The 22,325-nt window shown below is 42.2% G+C and overlaps 1 long non-coding RNA gene across 5 annotated transcripts in view; it reads left to right on the top strand.

Annotated features, from left to right (window-relative positions):
• LOC147016970 (uncharacterized) overlaps positions 1 to 18,018 on the top strand; it is a 242,185-nt gene extending 224,167 nt beyond the window's left edge. For 2 of the 5 annotated variants that reach the window (XR_015049272.1, XR_015049270.1), the window contains 11 exons: positions 778 to 993; positions 1,295 to 1,495; positions 1,601 to 1,712; positions 3,677 to 3,761; positions 3,946 to 4,039; positions 6,860 to 7,049; positions 8,580 to 8,612; positions 8,755 to 9,621; positions 10,137 to 10,195; positions 11,666 to 12,201; positions 16,256 to 18,018. This is a non-coding gene — a long non-coding RNA (uncharacterized LOC147016970). The remainder of the gene's footprint in view (positions 1 to 777; positions 994 to 1,294; positions 1,496 to 1,600; positions 1,713 to 3,676; positions 3,762 to 3,945; positions 4,040 to 6,859; positions 7,050 to 8,579; positions 8,613 to 8,754; positions 9,622 to 10,136; positions 10,196 to 11,665; positions 12,202 to 16,255) is intronic. The other 3 variants (XR_015049271.1, XR_015049273.1, XR_015049274.1) reach the window with 3 other exon arrangements.
• The last annotated feature ends 4,307 nt before the right edge of the window (positions 18,019 to 22,325 follow it).

Genomic DNA, 22,325 nt, shown 5'->3' with positions numbered 1-22,325 from the left:
CTGTCTCTGTCTCTGTCTCTGTCTCTGTCTCTGTCTCTGTCTCTGTCTCTGTCTCTGTCTCTCTCTCTCTGTCTCTCTCTCTCTCTCTCTCTCTCTCTCTCTCTCTCTCTCTCTCTCTCTCTCTCTCTCTCTCTCTCTCTCTCTCTCTCTCTCTCTCTAAAGCATAAATTGGGAATGGGCCTACTTCCTCTACGGTTAGCTTCAGAATGTAGTAGTAGCTCGGCCAGAGCTGTGTTGTTGGGGCTGATGGCCTGGAGGAAAGTATGTTGTAAGTTGTTGTCTGTCCACTTGATTCTTTGGTTTTCTTTCTGGCCTGGTGATAGCATTTGTATAAGTAATACATGTTTTTTGTTTTTTTAAAATGGTAAAGCATGTTGAGGTAGTATTCCAAAAAGAATGGGAACAAGGTCAGGACAGTCACAATAAATGATCATGTGAAACCATCCCTACTGAGCCTTCAAAAAGTATTCACACCCCTTGACCTTTGTCACATTTTGTTGGTACAGCCTGAATTTAAAATAAATTAAATAAAAAATTTTTGTCACTGACCTACACAAAATACTTCATAACGACAAATTGAAAACATGTTTTCAGAAATTTTTACAAATCAATTAAAAATGAAAAGCTGAAATGACGTGTCAATAAGTATTTAACCCCCTGAGTCAATACTTTGTAGAAGCACCTTTGGCAGTGATTACATATTTGAGTCTTCTTGGGTATGTCTGTATCAGCTTTGCACATCTGGATTTGGGGATTTTCTCCCATTCTTCCTTGCAGATTTGCTCAAGCTCTCTCAAGTTGGATGGGGAGCGTCAGTGAACAGCAATCTTCATGTCTTTCCACACATTCTCAATGGGATTCAAGTTTGGGCTTTGGCTGGGCCACTCAAGGACTTTCATGTTCTTGTTCGCTGTATGATTGGGGTCATTGTCCTGTTGGAACATAAATGTTCGCCGCATTCTACGGTCTTGTGCACTCTGAAGCAGGTTCTCTGTAAGTAATTGCCTGTATTTGGCTCCATTCATTGTTCCCTCTATCCTTGCAAGTCTCCCAGTCCATACCGCTGAAAAGCATCCCCATAGCATGATGCTGCCACCACCATGCTTCACGATAGGGATGGTGTTAGATACGTGATGAGCTGTGCTTGGTTTCTGTCAGATGTAGTGCTTTACATTCAGGACAAAGAGTTCAATTTTCATCTCTTTAGACAACAGAATATTTTGTCTCATGCTCTTGGAGTTTTTCACGTGACATTTGCAAACTCCAGGCATGCTGTCATGTGCCTTTTTCTCAGGACTGGCTTCTGTCTGGACACTCTCCCATAAAGCCGAGCTTTGTGAAGTGCTGCAAGAGACTGTTTTCCTTCTGGCAGGTTCTCCCATCTCAGCCAAGGAACTCTGTAGTTCTGTCAGAGTGCTCATTGGGTTCTTGGTCACCTCCTTGACCAAGGTCCTTCTTGCCCAGCTTCTCTGTTTGGTCGGACGGCCAGCTCTAGGTAGAGTCTGGGTAGTTCCATATTCTTTCCATTTCCTAATGATGTAACTCACTGTGCCCTTGGGAACTTTTAACACTCCAGGAATTGTTTTATACCCTTCCACAGATCTATGCCTCCTCACAATTCTATCTCGAAGTTCTACGGACAGTTCCTCGGACTTCATGGTGTAGTTTCTGCTCTGACATGCACTGTCAACTGTGGGATCTTATATAGAAAGGTATGTTTCTTTCTAAATCTTGTCAAATCAATTAAATTGGCCACAGGTGGAGTCCAATCAAGTTGTGGAGACATTTCAAGGATGATCAAAGGAAATTGGATGCACCTGATCGAGCTCAATTTGGAGCGTCATAGCAAAGGGGTTGAATACTTATTGATGCATGACATTTCAGCTTTTCCACTTTTAATTAATTTGTAAAAATGTCTGAAAACGTGTTTTCACTTTGTCATTATGGGATATTTTGTGTAAATCTGTGGCAAAAATTTAAATTTATTCCATTTTAAATTCAGGCTGTAACACAACAAAATGTGTCAAAGTTGAGAGGTGTGAATCCTTTCTGAAGTCACTGTATATATTTATTTGAATAATTGTTGTTCCCTGTCCTTCTGTGCATCCACATACCATGATAGTGAATGTTAATTGTTTACATTTAAGAATTTAACCAGTAAAATATTAAACACACACATACACACTTCATCTCATGTTTGTGGTGAGTGACTCGTGAACCCAAATCCAGAGAGATGTAGAGCACCATTTGTAAGCAACAATCATTATTCAAAGAAAAATGTCAGGATGGTTTCACATGATCATTTCTTGTGACCATCCTGACCATTTTTACATACTTTTTGGCATACTATCCTTACATCCGTTTACATTAAAAAAAAAGAAATACCGTTTTTTACCTTCGCAAACTTTGTTGCGAAGCTTATGTTTTGATCGCTGTGTATTTATTTATTTATTTGTGAATATGTGTGTTTGTTTGTTTGTTATTCACATAACTCCAAAAGTATTGAACTGAATCGCAGCAAATTTGGTGGGATGATTGGTTATTATCCGAGGACCATTTGATTAGATTTTGGGAGTGATTGGGTCAAAGGTCAAGGTCATGAAAAGGTCAAAATCGTCTTTTTACCATAGCGCGGTCAATTTGTATCCAATTTGCATACAACTAATGCCAAAATGTTCAGAATTCAATGCCCCATATTGTGATATGTGACATGACACAATGACGTAATAACCCTTATTAGCGGTTGGGAGTCAAAGCTCAGGGGGGTCACGACATTGCAAAATGTGCGTTTTTAGTCATAACACGGTCAATTCTTATCCGATTTGCATGAAACCAACACCAAAATGTTGACTGTTTTGTTCCCCACACTCTAATACCAATTACAAAATTAAGAGTACAAAGATCAAGGTCGAGGTCATGAAAAGGACAAAATCGTCATTTTGCCATAGTGCGGTCGATTTTTATCCAATTTGCATGCAACCAATGCCAAAATGTTGTGAATTCAAATGCCAATCTTGTGATATATGATATGACACAATGATGTCATTACCTTTGTTAGCGGTTTGGGTCAAAGGTCAGGGGGGTCAACGACCTTTATTATCATAACGCTGTCAATTCTTATACAATTTGCATGTAAGTAGATTCAAAATGTTTAGAATTCAATTCCCTATCCTGTGATGTGTAATATTTGATTTCTTATCATGTGACCAGTTGTCATCAGATTGACTTGACACCGACACCCAAAAAGGTCAGGGAGTTCATACAGAAATTGTACAATGCACGTGAATCAGTGTCAAACGGCAGGAAATTTAATGTTTTTAAGCCATCATAACACATGTGAGATGGCAGATGTGGTATGGGATTAAATACCCTCACAATCAACGGTTTCTGGGGGGGGGGAAATGTAGCGTTGGCGAAGGTATGTGCTCTACTGAGTGCCCGTTCTAGTTTATTACTTGTTTCTGTACTTCAAAAATAAATGTATTTACATGATGGATAATTTGATTTTGATTGTACTCTGAAATATCTTGACAATTCTGTGTGAAGACACTTTTTATTCAATAGTAGTATGATTATATAATGGGCAGCTATACTATTCCTCCGTGGTTGCCCCGCAGCCTATTGTGCATACCCCATGTGAGTGTGTGTTTCTATCGCCATTGCCCACCCTTGGCAGAGTCGTATTGAGTGAAAAGGGTTGAAACGATGAATGATTCCAGGGCCCTCGTCTGATGACCCAGATTGCCGAGATGTTTTTGTAGGTAAGTATGCATGATATAGGAATTATTTTGAGTGTGCTATGAAGGTGGAAGTTTGTTTGTGGTTTTGTTTGTCTCAGTGTATTGTGTTGTATGAGATGAAGAAATTCTGAAGATCTTCCTCTTTCTTTCTTTCTTTCTTTCTTTCTTTCTGTGTCTGTTTTTCTCTTTGTCTGTGTCTCTTTAGAAGAAGAATTGATTTGCGAACGAGATTCTGTGTCCATTTCCCAGCCAGCAGTCGCAGTATATCACAACACCGTGACGGTGCATTTGGCTGCATGGTAAATGTTGATGATACGCCAATCCTTTCCACAATAAAAAAAATAAATTTTAAACAAACATTCTGTATTAAGAGGCAAGGTAGGTGTTGACTTTGGTATAATGATATTATGTATGTGTCTGCATGCATGCATTACATTGATGGGGTGCTTATTATGTAACATAACCTGCAGAATCTGAACCATGCCTCCACACATTCACAACCTTGTCCAAGCCTTCCAATATGTCATTAAAGGCAATCTTCTACCTGTACTATCACATATTCTTAATAACCCTATAATCCGGGAAGGTAGGTCTCAACAGCCGTGATGAAGGTCGACTGCCTCGGAGAAGGAAAATTCTGAATTTGAATGGACGGCAAGTGTTATCAAGGTTTTTGTGTTTTTTTTTAACCATCCTCCATCCAATGGGGACCTTCAATGGCTGAGCCACTTTCAGTCACCTGGGTGGGGTGTCTCACATAGTCTTTGCCATGAGGAGTAGGTTTGGGGGTAGGGGGAGAGATGGAGTGGCAGAAACTGCCAATAAAGTTAAATTAAGTGGAAACCATCGCACTGTTTTATGTGTTTAATTAAAAAAAAAATTGTATACAAAGTGTAGGCTCATGGAAGAGAGAGAGGTGATAAAAGGTTGAAGGATACTCATGAACAAATGTGTAGTGGGACAACACATGGACACAAGGGAATGAATGAACAGGAGGAGAGAGCAGAGAGAAGGAAACATTGTAACATGTCAGAAGACGTGGAGAGGGAGAGGAGGGTTAATGAGAATAGAAAAGATCATTGGTATGGATGGAGGATGACCTGAGAAGTGGTGTAACTGCCAAACTTAAGCCCTGGAGGAAAGAGTTGGATTGAACGAATGGATTAGGAGGTTCCGCAAGTGGAGAAGAATAAAGGAGTGGAGATGAGTTGTCACCCTGTACTTTTTGTATCACGGATCAATGCATGCGACCTAGAAGGACGAGCATAACTTTGTTGTTTTGGATTTCCATGACGGAGGGGGCAAGACCCGAGGAGACTCAGCAAACTCTGAATAATTTTTTCAATTTTTCAGGATAATTTGCTGCCGTCTATGCATTTTATCTTCTTATTCACAATTAATGTGCTGGTCACATGAAATTTTTTTCCCTGAGAAGGCAGAGAAGTCGATGATGATCAGATCTAGTCCTCTTCACTTTCGAGGACAGACTTTGCTTTTGATGTACATCAATGATCTCTCGACTTTAGAAAAACTTTGCATATCACTTCCTCCCTGAGCTCAACAGTTCCTCAACAATGGAGCAGACAGGTTCATGCTGTGGTGTCTTTGTCACCCTTCATGGAGAGATCAAGGAACTGATCAACTGTCAGGAACTTGATCTTCTACTCAAGTAAATTGCATCCAGAAAGATAGGCATGAGGTACACTTTCCTTCCATTCTTCTTTCACAACTTACCTCCAGCCTGGTGTTGGCTTAGCAGTTAGGGTGGTGGCTTGGGATCCTAGGGTCCTGAGTTCGAGTCCCGTTGGTCACTGAATTAACACCAGGGGGTTGACTCAGCCTGTCATCCTTCGGAGGTCGGTGAAATGAGCACCAGTGCACTTTCGTACTTGTTTGTACTTGTTGTCACTTTATGGGGTGTAGGATGGGAATAGGGGCACTGCATCCGTGGCATAGTCACGCCCCTAACCAATGATGCAACCAGCAGCCAAAAAGGCAGCACACGATGGGAACTTACCTCCATCCAATGTCAGTTTCCGCGAAACAGCATGCTCTCACCATGACCACATATCTCGGGTCTTATGTGGACTACATATCATCTATGGAGACAGTCACATCCTCTGCAGGGTTAAATTATTCATTGGCATCGCACAAATCCTCACCACATACGAGACATTCAAACACAGTGAGTGCGGTGGAGTATTGCTATCTATTTTGGGCTGGAGCTTCAGCATCCCACTTGGCACTCTGTAATGCAGAAAAAACCAAAACCCTGGCCATCATCGGCATCTTATGACACTTTTCCAGGGCACATGACCTACTGCTCTCACACCACAGACAGGTTGGAGGTCCTGCCACTTCTATAACTCCTGCTACAATCTCCTGCCATTTCTATAACTCATCTTGTTTTTGACACACATATCTTCCTCAATATATTGACTATCTACTCACTTGTCTTCCTCAATTTATTGAACAGTATTATGATGTATTGCCAAGCCTTGCTCCTCTTTCCTGCAGTCCCACCAGTTGGCAGTTAATTGTCATCTTGGGTCTAACCCAATCTCAAAGTACATGATCATTTACACTCAATCTATAACTCTGTCTGTCTCTAACGTTTTATTACCTGCCTCTTTGTTTTGTCGATTTGTAGCACTCTGCACCCCTTTGTTGTTTTGATCTTCCATGAGCGATAATTGATTGACACCTGTATAATATATGTTAAAATAAAATTGGGGGAAATAGATCTATGGAACACCCCCGTGTGCACCCCCGTATGTGTGAGCTTTTATTGATTCATTCTTTAAGAAAGTTTTTTTTGTGCCATTTGCCTGTTCATTTACGGTTGGAGTGCGACGTCACGTAAAGTCGAAGCATGGTGGTTAAAGAGAGAGCCTCATGGGATCTCGTCTCCCATGTAAAGGTGGGAGCAATCAAGCCATTCATGTCTGATGTGTTTATACCGGGAAAATGGAACCCAACGCGTTGATGCGGGTAGAATTGAGCAGGTCCAGCCGTGATCATGTATTCAAGAGGAGTTAATGCGTCTACTCTTCGAACAAATGAACACGGTGTGCTTTCCCTTTAATTACTGAAGTTGTTGCATTTGTCTGTACTCCCAGATACCACCATTTAAACGACAACATCCACTGCCACCACAAATGCAATCAATGAAAACCCTACCGCCTTTGCTTCAAGAGGTTCACTCCCGCCTTTGTTCATGCTGGAGCACCGATCAATACAACAACGTGCTTCTACGTATTCGCTCATCGCGCTGATTGCAAGCCCAAAACAGAGCAGTCTGTATTCACGGTTCGTGTGCAGTGGAAACACCAGGGCACGCACGCACGCACACGCGCGCGCGCGCACACACACACACACACACACACACACACACACACACACACACACACACACACACACACACACACACACACACACACACACACACACACACACACACACACACTTGAAGTGGGAGAAGTGGGAAGTGGCTCCATGCACAATGTGACAAATAAATGTCGACTGGCTATAAGTTATGTACTTTGCAGCCAGGTGCACCAGAAGTATTTCAGGGTCTGGAGTGGAAGTGGGAGTGGAAGGGGGGGGGAGGGATAAAAAAAAACATGAAACGGCCATTTCTCAATACAAAATGGTGCCTTTTACCGGTCATAATGGTCACTTTTCTCCATGAAAAGGGCACCCATTCTGTTATAAAAGAAAGATTTTACCTTGGACAAAGAGTGCCTTTCTCTGCTTTCGCTACTTCTTCAAGAATTTTGTATTTTTTTTAATTTCCTTTTTATTGTTCTTTCCTATCCCCCCCCCCCCGTTCTCTATTGTATTTGTTTTTTTTTGGTGGGGGGAGGGTTGAGAAAAAAATATTTTGCCACAGCACGAGGGTTTTAAGGGGCACTTGCGAACCATGCCCCCCCCCACTTCCGGTGCCCTTGACACCAAGTTAATCGAAAAGTAAACCAATACCGATTGTTGCATCCCTCAATTCATGCCCAGTGTGTACATTCTGTTCTATGAATCATCATCATCTTCAGCCTGTTTCCAGAACGTACAGTCGTGGCCAAAATATTGGCACCCTTGCACTTTTTTCAAATAACTCACAATTTTCGCTAAAAATAAGGTGAAATTGACAAAAGTATTTGATCTCCAAAATTCTATATTTCACTGTTAATATTATAGAACCTTTGTTTTTTGATTCACAACTTAATATATGCTTTGAAATCAGCACCTTAATATTGACACCCTCGACTTAATATTTGGCATCACAGCCTTTGGACAAAATAACTGCAGTCAAGCACTTCCTTTGGCCATGAATGAGCTTCCTACCTCTCTCTACTGGCAGTTTAGCCCACTCTTCTTGTATAAACTGCTCCAGTTATCCCAGATTTGAAGGGTGCCTTCTCCCAACTGCTGTTTTCAGATCTCCCCACAGTGTTCAATGGGATATAGATGTGGACTCGTTGCTGGCCACTTCAGAACAGTCCAACGTTTTGTCTTGAACCATTCCTGGGTGCTTTTTGAAGTGTGTTTGGGGTCACTGTCTTGCTGCAAGACCCATGACCTTCGATGGAGACCCAGCTTTATGACACTGGGTTGAACATTGCGCTCCAAAATGCCTTGGTCATCTGATTTCATGATGCCATGCACACATTCAAGGCACCCAGTGCCAGAGGCAGAACAGCAACCCCAAAACATCACTGAACTTCCTCCATGTTTCACTGTAGGGAAGGTGTTCTTTTCTTTGAAAGCTTTATTTTGTGTTCTGTAAACATAGAGATGATGTGCATCACCAAGACGTTCTAATTTTGTCTCATCTGTCCACAGGACATTCTCCCAGAAGGATTTTGGCTTATTCAGGTGTGTTTTGGCAAACTCCTGTCGAGCTTTCTTATATCTCTCTCAGCAGTGGGGTCCTCCTGGGTTTCTGACCATAGAACCCCCTTTCATTGAGTTGGCGATGAATGGTGTGAGTTGAAACTGTCATACCTTGTGTCTGAAGGTCAGCTTGAAACTGTTTGGCAGTTGATCGAGGTGATTTCTCCATCATTCGAACAATCCTTCCCTGCAATCTTCGATCAAGTTATCTCTTGCGGCCACATCCAGGGAGGTTGGCTACAGTGCCATGGCCCTTAAACTTCCTGATAACGTTGTGTACGGTGGACACAGGCACATCAAGGTCTCTGGACATGGACTTGTGACCTTGAGATTTTCCATGCTTGGCTACAATCTTGTGTCTGACCACCTCCGACAATTCTCTAGTTTTCTTTCTTTTTTCCATGCTTATTGTGGTACATACAGTGACACAAAACAGCAGAATGACTCTTTTTCTTCATTTAAACTGGATGAATGAGTGATTTTTATATTGCCGGCATCCGCAACTCACCACAGGTGAGTTCATTTCCAAAGTAAAGGAGAATCATCTGCTTGAAATCTAATTATTTCTCACAACTTCCAAAAGGTGCCAATAACATTGTCTGGGCCATTTTAGGATTTCTGTGTGGAATAAGCTAAGATTTAGTGGGGGAAGGGAAGGCAGCGAGAGGTGAGAGGAAGGGAAGGCAAACGTGCGGTGGAGCATTAATTACGATTCATACTGTCTCATAAAAAATGATTCTGTAGAGAATAACAGTGAAGATAGAAACAAAATAATGTCTGAAATTCATTTTGTACCGGTCATACTATAAATACCGCCCAGAGACAAACACCGCCTGCCTGGACACGTCCAGAGATAAATTCCCGTCCGGACATAAACACCACCCGGATGTGTCCAGAGCGAAGCTGTCCAGAGACAAACTCCCATCCAGACACGTCTGGAGACAAACACCGCTCAGATGCGTCCGGTCTGAGCATCTGAAATACAACTCAGGTCTGAAATGCAACCCTCACACTAACTAACCTGACCCCGAATCATAACAGCTTTAACCTAAACCCTAAACTTAACGCTTTTTCCAATATATATATATATATATATATATATATATATATATATATATATATATATATATATATACATACATACATACACACCAGCGGGGTGTGCTTACACATTGTGTAAGCATACTAACCGTTTCCCCATTGTGTCGGATCGCTCACCTGCATTTGATTTTTCATTTAATTGTTTTCTCTTTTTTTCTCATTTTAAAATATTTTCATTTACGAATGCTTTCAGACGGCTCTGTGATTTTTACTGGTGTATCGGCTTTGATGTCCATCAGCACACAAAATCACCGTGCTTCCCAATTGTCTCGGGTCACTCACCTGCATTTTTATATATATATATATATATATATATATATATATATATATATATATATATATTTTCATTTATTTATATTTTCATACATGTATGTTGGCTGACGATTTTGTGATTTCTTTTTCCAGTGTACTGGCTTCGATGTCCATCAGCACGCAAAATTTCAGCTTTCTACGTCACCTGGAAGGTACCTATCTTTAATATCAGTGAGTGAGTGAGTGAGTGAGTGAGTCAGTCAGTGATTAGAAAGAAATTTACGTATTTACTCGCGGAGTGTGCTTTCACATTGTGTAAGTATATGAACCGTGTCTCCCTATTGTCTCAGGTCACTCATCTGCATTTGATTTTTCATTTATTTATTTTCATTTACTTATATTTTCATTTATGAATGTACAACGATTCTGTGATTTTTCCTGGTGTATCAGCTTCGATGTCAATCAGCACACAAATTCACCGTGCTTCCCCGTTGTCTTGGGTCGCTCACCTGCATTTTTTTCATTTATTTATATTTTCATTTATGAATGCTGTACAACGATTGTGTGATTTTCTTTCTGGTGTACCAGCTTCAATATCAATCAGAACGAAAATTTCACCTTTCTTTGTCACCCAGAAGGTCTTGATCTTTAATATCAGTCAGTTAGTCAATCAGTGGTTCTAAATATCTGTATATATTTATGGTGAAGAATCACCCTATATACCATACTAGCAGGGATACAAGTTTGTTTGTTTTTTGGTAATTTCCGATCTATTGGAGGATTAAACCAGCACTCCTCCTTTGTATGCAGCACAAGGCTGCAGGTGGCATCATTGGTTGAAGGCACAGCTGTGTCACCAATTCAGTGCCTCTATTACCAGCACACTGGCACTCATTTCACCGACCTCAGAAGGATGACAGGCTGAGTCAACCCACCTGGTGTTAATTCAACGGGTGGCAGGGGCTCTAACTCAAGACCTTAAAATCCCAAGCCAACCACCCTAACTGCTAAGCCAACACTAAGCTCAAACCAGCACTTGATAAACTATTTGGAACCAAATAAATCCATGCATGGAATGCATTTCGTTTGTGTTTTTTTTTCGAAGCATGATGAAGTGCAATTCGAATTTAAAACGATTCAAAAGATTTTAACCTTATAGTCTGTGGGCTTATGTAAAAAAAGCAAAATTTTGGGTAGATTCTTGGCACCCGTGTTTAAACACATCTATAAACGTCACTGATTCAGAAAAAAAGGGTGCCAGTTTTTCTATTAGCTTTTTGGGCCTCCATTTTGAATTTCAAAATGGCTGCCGTTTTTACCCTATATGTATGATTTTTCGGTATTTAACGTTATTTTGAACATATAATTCAAAGTGTGTGCAAATAGAGTTTGGGTACCAAATGCATTGTAGTTGAGACAACTGTTCATCTGAACTCTGTTTGCATGGATATCAACAGGTTTGATATTAATGTCAAGAAACATTGGTATGAATGTGACACTTATTACTGGTATCTGACGAATATTTTCTGCTTGCAATATGATGCATATCCACTGTGAACCAAATATCTTACTGCTTTATTTCAGAAGACAAAAAATGCACAGTGGACATCCCATCCTATAAAATACTTAAGGCATTGAAATTTATGGCAAATTGTTAATTTCACTTATGGTTATGATTCCAGATTAACCATGGCGTCCTCTGGAGAACCATCATGTAAGAATCATGCAACTGAACCTTCCATTGACTTTCGAATCTGCTTGTTGTGTCAAGGAGACAAGTTCACTGACATTAAAGGTGTTCATCAACTGGAGCATCTGCGACTACCAGAACTGGAATAATACCAATCATTGTTGGACTGTATAAGCAAGAGGGCTCAATGTCAAAATCCTGAGTATGTTCGTTTGCATCAACAACTGAGTGGCATATCTGGAAAAGAACCGAACAACCAACATGCAGTGTGGCACAAATCATGTCATGGTAAAGCAACACACAAGCAACACATTGAGAGAGACAAAGCGAGATATGACAAAGCAGTTTTATCTCAAGAATCAAGTGTATTGTCATACAGCAAAGTCAGTGGTCGCCCTCCCGCATCACAAACATCTAACACCCCAAAGCAAGCAACTCCTGCATCTACCAACACACTAACAAGATCTCGTTACCCTCCATTCCAAAAGGAACACTGTTTCTTTTGTCAAAACAAGAAGATTTGTGGTGGTAAGACAGAATGCCTTATTACTTGTTGAAGTGTCGATATTGGAGTGTCAATCCAAAACATAGTTAATGTTAGCGGGAATGAACAATGGAAAGTAAACCTGGCAAACATCATAACTGATGGCGACTTTCTTTCAAGGGACATTAAATATCACAAAAATTGCCATACCATTAACTGACGCAAGTACATATAAGCCAAAGAAAGAGTCAGCAACAGAGAACATCAGGCAGAAAATACAGTGGAATTTATTTCTGCAGAGATCGAGTTCAGTGCTGAATTGCAGGAATCTATAGATCAAGGAAGCTTCCCACTACAGACAAGAGCACAGTGATAAAGCTTCTGGAAGATCTGGTGGCCAATGACACAGCTCAAGCTTCTGCACAACCTGCCGAGTTTGAAGAGGGATCTGAGACATGTCTTGTAGTTGATGGAATGGGAGTGGTACAGGAATTAATGGCAGTCAAAATTTTCAAGACTTGCAAAGAACTTGCAACATCCTTTGTCACACTCATTGACTCAAAGGCTCATGGATATTGTCAAGTGCGAGTTATATTTGATAATTACACCAAGAATGCATCACTGAAGGAGCAGACTAGAGAGCGGCGGAAAGGCAAGCTGAAGGGAACTAAATCCTACATTGTTCAAGACTCAACAGGCATCAAAGACAAAAAGATGTTTCTCGCCAGCAGCAGCACAAAGGATTCACTAACTCTCTACCTTTCCCATCAGCTCATACACTACAGTACCATCAAGGTTATGACTGCAACATGGAAAGAGGTCATGACGAATTATGAAGTTGAAACAATGACCGGTGTCAGCACACAGGAAGAGGCGGTCACTCTTATAATTTATCATTCTGTAGAAGTTGCGAGCAATGGAATGAATATCCACATATATTCCCTAGACACATATGTGCTACTTTTGGCTCGACGAAGAACACCACTACTTGGCAACCATTCAGCACTAATCATGGGCACAAGTGAAAGATGACGGAAAGTTTTCCTGAAGCTTATATATGACAAGCTTGGCCCAGAGAAATCAGCAGCTTTGATCAACTGGCATGCTCTCACAGGCTGTTATACGACAGAACATATCCAAGGGAAGGGAAAGAAGGGGTGCTTTACAACTTTCCTGTGAAGGCAAGCCCCACCATTCTGAGAGCACGAGCTGACCTTGGTGAAGGGGATGAGCCATCTGAAGAAGTTCTTCGTGGTTGTGAAGAGTTTCTTTGCTCTCTTTTCTCTCCAGTTGGAGTCCACTTTGGGCAAGCAAAGTTGCTGAGATGGTTTTTGTTCAAGCAACTCACAGATGAACAAGGAGTTGACAAACTGCCACCGACCCAGGGAGCATGGATTGAACATATACGCCGTGCCCATATCCAGTGTAATATCTGGTGCCAGGATATGGTATTGAACCCAACTTTTCTTGACCCTTTGACCTTTTGGTGGCAAAACCAAGACAAAAAGCTACTGATTGTTCTTTCTCAGGTTGCACCAACTCCAGTCTCAATGCTGCAGCTCGTCAGGTGCAACTGTGAGACATCAAAGTGTTCAAGAAGGTGCTCATGCAGAGGAAACAGTGTGGTCTGTACCGAACTTTGCAAATACGAAGAGCAAGGATACGGTCAATCATTGACCTCTTTGGTCTAAAGCCTGACTGCTCTGGGTGCTGGTGCTCAAGCAGATGGTGGCGAACCCTATCAAGAATTATCGGAGCAAAGATCTTGCTCGGCACTGAGAGCAGCGTCACCCCTCGGTAGTTGTTGCAGTCTTGGCGATCACCCTTCCCTTTCCAGAGAAGGACAACAAGGCCCCTCTTCCAGTCAGTTGGGATGATGCCTGTGTTCCAGGCAGATCACAGAACTGCAAGCAACGACATGAGTGCAGCATTTCCAACAGCCTTGAGAAGTTCAGCATGGATGCCACAGATCACTGGAGCTTTACCTCATTTCAACCGAATCACCACAGCCTGTGTTTCCACAAGGGAAAGTGGACCACAGTTGATTGGAGGGTCAGCAACACCCCTGATGTCCAAGTCGACAGCTGGTGGATCAGCCTGGTACAACCACTCAAAGTAACCGGCCCAGCGGGCCTTCACTTCTGACTCTTCTGTCAAGAGCCTACCACTCTCTGCTCTAACTGCAGTGCACCGAGGGATGGGCTTGGATGAACGCAATGCGTGAATTCCCCAGTAAGCAGGACGAGAATCACTTGACCACAGGTGATGCTTTCCCCCCTCACAGATTCCTCGCACATAGCCCTCCTTGTCCATCCTTAGCGCATGTTCAGTTTTACGCCTCAGCTCCCTGAACAGCTCAGCTCTGCCATTCAGCCTGGCCCTGCGACTCTGGTCAATGGTATCCAGTGTCCGTTGAGAGACAAAATTCTTCTTTGCCCTGTGGTGAGTTCCAAGACATCCACCGGCAACATCAAGGACGGTGGTCTTGAAGGCACTCCACAACTCTTCAGGAACCCCCAAAGCACCCTGACCCCCCAAATGTCCACTCAGCCTGTTCTCAAACTCCTCAGCTACCCTCTCATCCTTGAGCTTGCCAACATCCAGCCTAGGCTGGGATGGTTCCATTCTCCTGGATTTAAGGTGCAACTTCAGAGTTGCTACAACAAGCCGGTGGTCAGTATTGAGGAACTGAGCACTCCGGTAGACCCTTTAGTTCTGGATCATCCTCCAGTGACCATCAATGAGGACATGGTCAATCTCCTTTGCCACACCACCAGTGTTGGAATACCAAGTCCAGCAATGAGCTTGTGGGTGCTGAAACCATGAACCGGCCACCCTAAGTCCATGATTTCTTGCAAAGTCAAGGAACTTGGTGCTATTCAGATTTACAGTTCCAGACCCATGGGGACCAACACATGTCTCATAACCATCCCTATCAGTTCCAGTCGATGCATTGAAATCCCCCAAGACTAGAAGTGTATCTCGTCTGGGGCACTGATCAATCACAGACTCGAGTATGGCGGAGAATACATCTTTCACGGAGAGATCACTCACCTCAGTCGGAGCATAAACAGAGACCAGGGAAATGACACCTAAGGGGTGACGAATCCTTAGTCTCATTATCCGCTCGTTGACCGGTGTTACCACAATGATAAGTGGAGTCAGCTTATTGGACACAGCCACAGCAACTCATTGGGCATGGTAACCATCAGAGCGACCAGACCAATAGTAGGTGTAACCACCCATCATGATCTCGCCGCAATCCGGTCTCCGAACCTCAGAGAGTGCTGCAATACCGATGTCCAAACGCTTGAGCTCAGATGATAACAGAGACAGGTGATCATCCTCTCTTAGGGATAGGACATTCCAGGCACCCACCCGAAGGGACTGCCTCAGGTTAACCCAAGGAGACCGCCGTCTGGTGGACGACGCCTCAGCCCCACTCCGACAAACTCTCCCGTAATCTGACCCGGGAATGTTACCCCGTGGTTTCCCTCCCATCATCAAGGATCGGGGGTCAGGAAGGCTTTGCCCCAATCCCGTCATCCGGTGAGCTGCCCTGCGAAGGGAAGCTGCACAGGAGGTACTCCCACGGAGTGGGTTTTCAGATTTCTTTGCGTTTTTATCCCCTGCAGCGTGGCGGAAGGGGGATATTGTTGTCACCCGGGTCGTCCGTCCGGCTGTCCATCCATCCGTCCGTCCGTCCGGCCGTCCGTCCGTCCGGCCGTCCGTCCGACTGGGTTTCAACATTTATAGCTGTGAGTGCGATAACTCATAAACTGTTTGCCATATCGATTTGAAATTTGGGTCACACATGTACCACCTGAAAACGAAGAACCCTATGGGCGTGGCCGGATCCAAGATGGCCGACTGGTGTGGCCATCTTGAAAAAATGTTTTTTGTAATAAATGGAAAACCGCTTATCTGATTTCAATTATTTTTGGTTACTACGTTCCTCACCCCTGGGGAACTTTATCGAGATGATGACCAAATGATGTCTTGTTTCCAATTCACCTCCCTCATTATCTGGAATATGTATGACCTTTTTATTCAATGGTGGGGGATTCCCATCTCTGATGGTATATTTGTGTTTTGCAGAATGAAGGGTTTTATGGTGGCTGGAGTGCAATTCCTGCCACCAACCTAATAAGAAGTAACCCAACTGCAGGAGGACGTCCACAGACACAGTTGGGCATACATATGGATGGCCGTTGGCTCACAAGGAGCTCCTCCGCCCTTTGACAGGTTTTGTTTTTAATCCTGCTGGATGTCCATATCCAAACACCCTCCTCACCAAAAAACCAGGTGGGGGAGATGGTTTAGTCGCCAACAACCCGACCATGGAACAGGTTAGTACAGGTTTACATGAGACCTGAAGCAAGTCACAGATATAATCTGGCCTAACCTGACTAACCATCGCATCATTCGTTTCTATGACACTGAACGTGTTTTCTTGTGTTTATAACATACAAGAAGGCGTTTCCAATTAGCCATTCGGAAACGAATTACTGAGATTGGAAATGCAGAGTGGAGATGCGAAAGCGGCATCGAGTCAACACCGAACCATAGAGTTCACCCTACATACCATACAACCAGGGGTACCCAGCGTTGTCCGGTGCTATTCTAATTCTGGTGACATTTTGAAGAAATAAATTTTTGTGGGTTCCAAAACACTTACCTACACCTCCTGAGGAATGGGGTCGAGGTCATTTAATGTTACCCTTTACGTCGCTCCAACTAGCTTCAACTAGCATTGATATATTGATGTGATACAGTGTGTCGGTTCTGCCGAAGAAGTTTCTTACCAGGGGTCATGCTGGGTGGTTTGTCATCCCTTTCCCAGCAGGAGTTAGGACAGGACTTTGTAATTTGTTCAGGGTGCCGGCAATAGCTCGCCTTCTCTTCATGAATGACACTGAGGGATCTTTAACATCCACCAACTAATCCAAAGAGATGGGACGCCCAATTTAACGTCCATTCAAGGGACGGCATACACATTGATGAATTTCCCTTCCTGTAAAAAGACACTGGGAATGACAGGTTATAACTGGGTAAGGATTCCAACCCAGGCTGAATGGCTTTGAGGTGTGTGTGTGTGTGTGTGTGTGTGTGTGTGTGTGTGTGTGTGTGTGTGTGTGTGTGTGTGTGATGTTCATACGTGACAGTCAATTTTTCAATTAAAATAACACTTTTATCTTCAATACATTCTTATTTACAATGCACTGTAATATAAATAATACACATCTTTCCAATGCACAATGGAGATGGATAATTTGAGACCTGGTGGGTCTCTGATCCATCTCCCGAAACCTACCCACATGTGGAGATAGTTGCCAGCAACAGCAAAACACACACACACACACACACACACACACACACACACACACACACACACACACACACACACACACACACACACACACACACACACACACACACACACACACACACACACACACACACACAACTGTTCGTTAATAATTTAATTAAAAGTAGCTCAGCTCACACAAGTGGTGAAATTGTGGGTTGACCCCCCCCCCCCCCCGCCTACACATTTTGATGAGCTTCCTTAATCGAGAAGTAATCAAAGAATAACCATGATTGTGAAAGATAGATATTGAACACGACAATGCAATACATTTACCTGTACAGTATATTGTTTTGGTAAATGCGAATTCTTTTTTTGTATCTATCGTTTCAAACATCATGGCAAGATATTTTGGTGAATCAGAAAGAGGTGTATCAGAAAGAAATCAGAAAAAAACACCTAATACAAGGTGTTTCACAAACGATAATATGCAACGTGAAATAGCATTCCTTTCTATGTCTTATTAGCGAATTTCAAAGTGAAATTATTCCATATGCACACTATATATATGTATGTATATATATATATATGTATATATATATATATATATATATATATATATATATATATATATATATATGTATATGTATATATATGTATATGTATATATATATATGTATATATATGTATATGTATATATATATATATATATATATATATATATATATATATATATATATATATATATATATATATATATATATATATATATATATAAATATATATATTGGTGGTGACGCAATATGTCAATGATGCAATGCGATGGTGATTCTCGCATCTAGCACAGATTCAAACACATTGCCATTAAATTGTGGTCAAAACGACTTTCAGATTGGGTGATTTATACTGGATGTGATTTGTATAAAGTATTATTAAGATACAAATTTTACAATGATTCAAGAACAGCACACACAATGTACCAAATATCTAAAGTACCTTCAGAAAGTTTTCACACCCCTCGACCTTTGTCACATTTTGTTGTGTTACTGCCTGTATTTAAAATGGAGTAAATTTAATTTTTTTCTCACCGATCTGCACAAAATACCCCATAATGACAAAGTGAAAACATGTTTTTAGAATTGTTTTTTTACAAATTAATTAAAAATGAAAAGCTGAAATGTCTTGAGTCAATAAGGATTCAACCGCTTTACTATGACACTGTGAATTGAGCTCAGATGCATCCAATTTCCTTTGGTCATCCTTGAGATTTATCGACAACTTGATTGGAGTCCACCTGTGGCGAATTCAATTGGTTGGACATGATTTAGAAAGAAATGCACCTTTCTCTACATTAGGTCCCACAGTTGACAGTGCATGTCAGAGCAGAAACTCAACCATGAAGTCCAAGGAACTGTCCATATAACTTCCAGATATAATTGTGAGGAAGCATAGATCTGGGGAAGTGTATAAAGCAATTTCTAGAGTGTTGAAAGTTCCCAAGAGCACAGTGAGCTCCATCCTTAGGAAAATGGAAAGAAGATGGAACTACCCAGACTCTTCCTAGAACTGGCCGTCTGACCAAACTGAGCAACTGGGCAAGAAGGACCTTGATCAGCGAGGTGACTGAGAACCCAATGACCACTCTGACAGAACTACAGAGTTCCTTGGCTGAGTTATGAGAACCTTCTGGAAGGACAACAATCTTTGTCACACTTCACAATTCCAGGCTTTATGGGAGAGTGGCCAGCCGGAAGCCATTCCTGAGAAAAAGGCATACGACAGCACACTTGCAGTTTGCACAAAGGCACGTGAAAGACTGAGCGCATGAGGCAAAATATTATGTTGTCTGATGAGACAAAAATTGAACTCTTTTGCCTGAAGGCAAAGCGCTATGTCTGGCAGAAACCGAGCACAGCTCATCACCCATCGAACACCATCCCTCCTGTGAAGCATGGTGGTGGCAGCATCATGCTATGGGGATGCTTTTCAGTGGCAGGGACTGGGAGACTTGTAAGCATAGAGGAAACAATGAATGGAGCCAAATCCATGAGGGGAACCTGATTCGGAGTGAAAAAGACAGATTGTGTTGAAGATTTATGTTTCAACAGGAAAATGAACCCAAGGATACAGCCAAAGCAACACCAGAATGGCTTCAGAGCTCCTGAGCACATACAAAGCTTTCGTCCGTAGCCTGATGGAGTACTGCTCTCTCCTTTTGGCTGGTGCTCCTGCCACTCACCTTTCTCGGCTTCACTTTGTGGAACCAAGGCATTTAGGATCATTGTTATCTCCTGTGGTGAGGCTGAGCCTTTGGGCCTATCACTCTCTCACCACAGGCAGGGTGGTGGTCTTTCTGTCTTTTACCGTCTCCTCTCCAGTCTCGTCCCCCCCCTGCTCTGTCTGCGATATGTCCCCCCTCCCCATATTTCTGTAGGGCGCTCAAGGTCCGCCAGAAACCCCCTGCTGGTAAAACTACCGAAATCACGAATCATTGCTCACCTTCACTCTTTCATTCCTCTTTTTCTCCACCTTTGGAAAAAATTCCCACACTCTTCCCATTCTTCCCTCCAGGCCATCAAAACAGCAGTGCACAACCACCTATTTTCCCCCATCCAAAGCCATGATCTTTTCTACCCCTGTTAATCCACCTCAACCCCACCTCTTTCAAATTCCCTGCTTTCTTTCCTGAAAGTCCCTGTAGTGTCCATCTTGTATACCCTGTGTTCCCTGCGCCATCCCTTCCACAGATCTCCTAATGTCTCTGTTCCCCACTGGTTTGTCCTTCCCTCTCCTGCCTCTCTTGTCTCCTGCCCCCCCTTGTTGTGTGTTGTGTGTTAGCTCTCATACGAGCCTCGCCAATGCACACCAAATAAAATTAAATAAAATTTAAAAAAACTATAAAAATATTCTGTTCCAGAACAGCTAGATAGATGGAGGGGAAACTTCACACAAATGTCCCCCCCCCCCCCCAAGTCTTGGGGATACCAGGGGTTTTCACAAATCACTGGTCACACGGTCAAGCAGCCATATTGGATTGAGTGGAAGTTAAAAAAAACTTTCTCTTGAATCGCTTCATCGATCGACGTGAAACTTCACATTTATGATCTAGTGGTGATGTTGAATACATGTTTTAAATTTCAACGTGATCGGACACCTGGTCAGGCAGCCAGAATTAAATTTTTTTGATCTGGGATCTTTTTGATATATATTTTTTTGAATAAGGCTGTGCCTGGAGATTGGTTTGGGGGTAGAGGAGGAGTATCTGAAATGCGAATCCGATTCAGGTTCCTCCTGATGACTTCCTCTTTGCTTTTTGCTTGTTTGGGTTCCTTCTGATTACTCCAATGCAAGACTGTACCGATTTGGTCTTCCATTTGATTTGAATTGAATTTATTTTAATCACATTCTGAATTCAATTGAATATTAATGAAAAAAATGTCATGGGTCAGGGTGAGGTGTCAAATCAAAGCGGGATGCCTTGGTACCCGGTCATCATTGCCAGCAGTTATAAAGTGGCAGTTCTAATTATGTCTCTTATTAATTACGGAACACTACACCACACAAACACCACACAAAACAAGTCCTGGCCAGTGTGACCACTCCTTGGCTTTTCTCACAAGATCTTGGCTATTCGTTGTTCACCTTGGTGTCATGGTTTTCTATGCGTTTTCTTGGTGTATAGGTTTTCTATTATCATCACTTTTCCGAAACCTTGTGAATTCTTGGCTTTTTTCATTGGCTCACCTTGGCATTTATGAAAATGAGGAGTGGTCGCACTGGTACTGGCGAGCGTCTGCAATCTCTGATTGCTCTTTTTCAAGGCAACAGTGGTGTCCATAGCAACGGTTCTCATTTGCACACAACGAGGTCATGGTATGAATCTACCAACCAAGTTTCATCGAAATCGCCATGGTATTAATGGAGCACTGGACCGAACAGAGGGACAGACAGACAAACAAGCAGGTAGGCGGACATGGGTAGTCGACTACCCAATAGAACATGACACGATGGGCGCGTTCACTGGGGAATGACCTGAGGATTAAGCACAAGAAAATTCATGATTCGAGCTTCAAGGGTTAATGCTGCAGATTGTTTTTTCGTAAAAATACCCCCACATTTAGAGGTTTTTCGGCCGTTGCTAGGCAACGGAGGGATCCATAGCCACGGTTCTTTCTCACACATAACTAGGACATACCATGAGACGACCATACCAGTTTCATGTATATCTGACTCACAGTCTCTGAGATATAACGAACTTTGTTTTTTTATTGTTTTCGACCAGGGTTCTTTCAAAGTCTATCTTCTCCGACAGTTTTCATAGGATCCGGATGTAAATTTTTAACAATATGGCTGAATATACTGCACACAGTGGCTCGTGGCCTGATTTTTGATTTTCGAAAAAATAATTTTTTTATGATTTTTCAAAAATGTCAAAGTCCCGTTGTTATGCAACGGTGGTGTCCTAGCAACGGTTCTCATTTGCACAAAACTAGGTCATGGTATGAACCTACCAACCAAGTTTCATCGAAATCGCCATTGTATTAACGGAGCACTGGACCGAACAGTGGGACAGACAGACAAACATTGACGGAAATACTGATAATAAGGGTAGAACAAATTCCCCCCCCCAAAATTTTTTTTGAATTTCCTTTTTTTGACGAGATCGACTACCCAACATATCGACGGAAATACTGATAATAAGGGCAGAACAAATCTCAAATTTTTTTTAATTCATTTTTTTCGACAAGATCGACGACCCAACATATCAACAGAAACACTGATAATGAGGGAAGAACAAATTTCAAAAAAAAAATTTTAGAATTTTTTTTTTTTTCGAAGAGATCGACTACCCAACAAACA

This window comes from Eptatretus burgeri, chromosome 11 (assembly GCF_056783735.1).
Source record: "Eptatretus burgeri isolate ZD-2024b chromosome 11, Ebu_testis_v1, whole genome shotgun sequence".
NCBI lineage: Eukaryota > Metazoa > Chordata > Myxini > Myxiniformes > Myxinidae > Eptatretus > Eptatretus burgeri.
The sequence above is the reverse complement of the archived record's forward strand: the minus strand, read 5'-3'. Positions and strand labels throughout refer to the sequence as shown.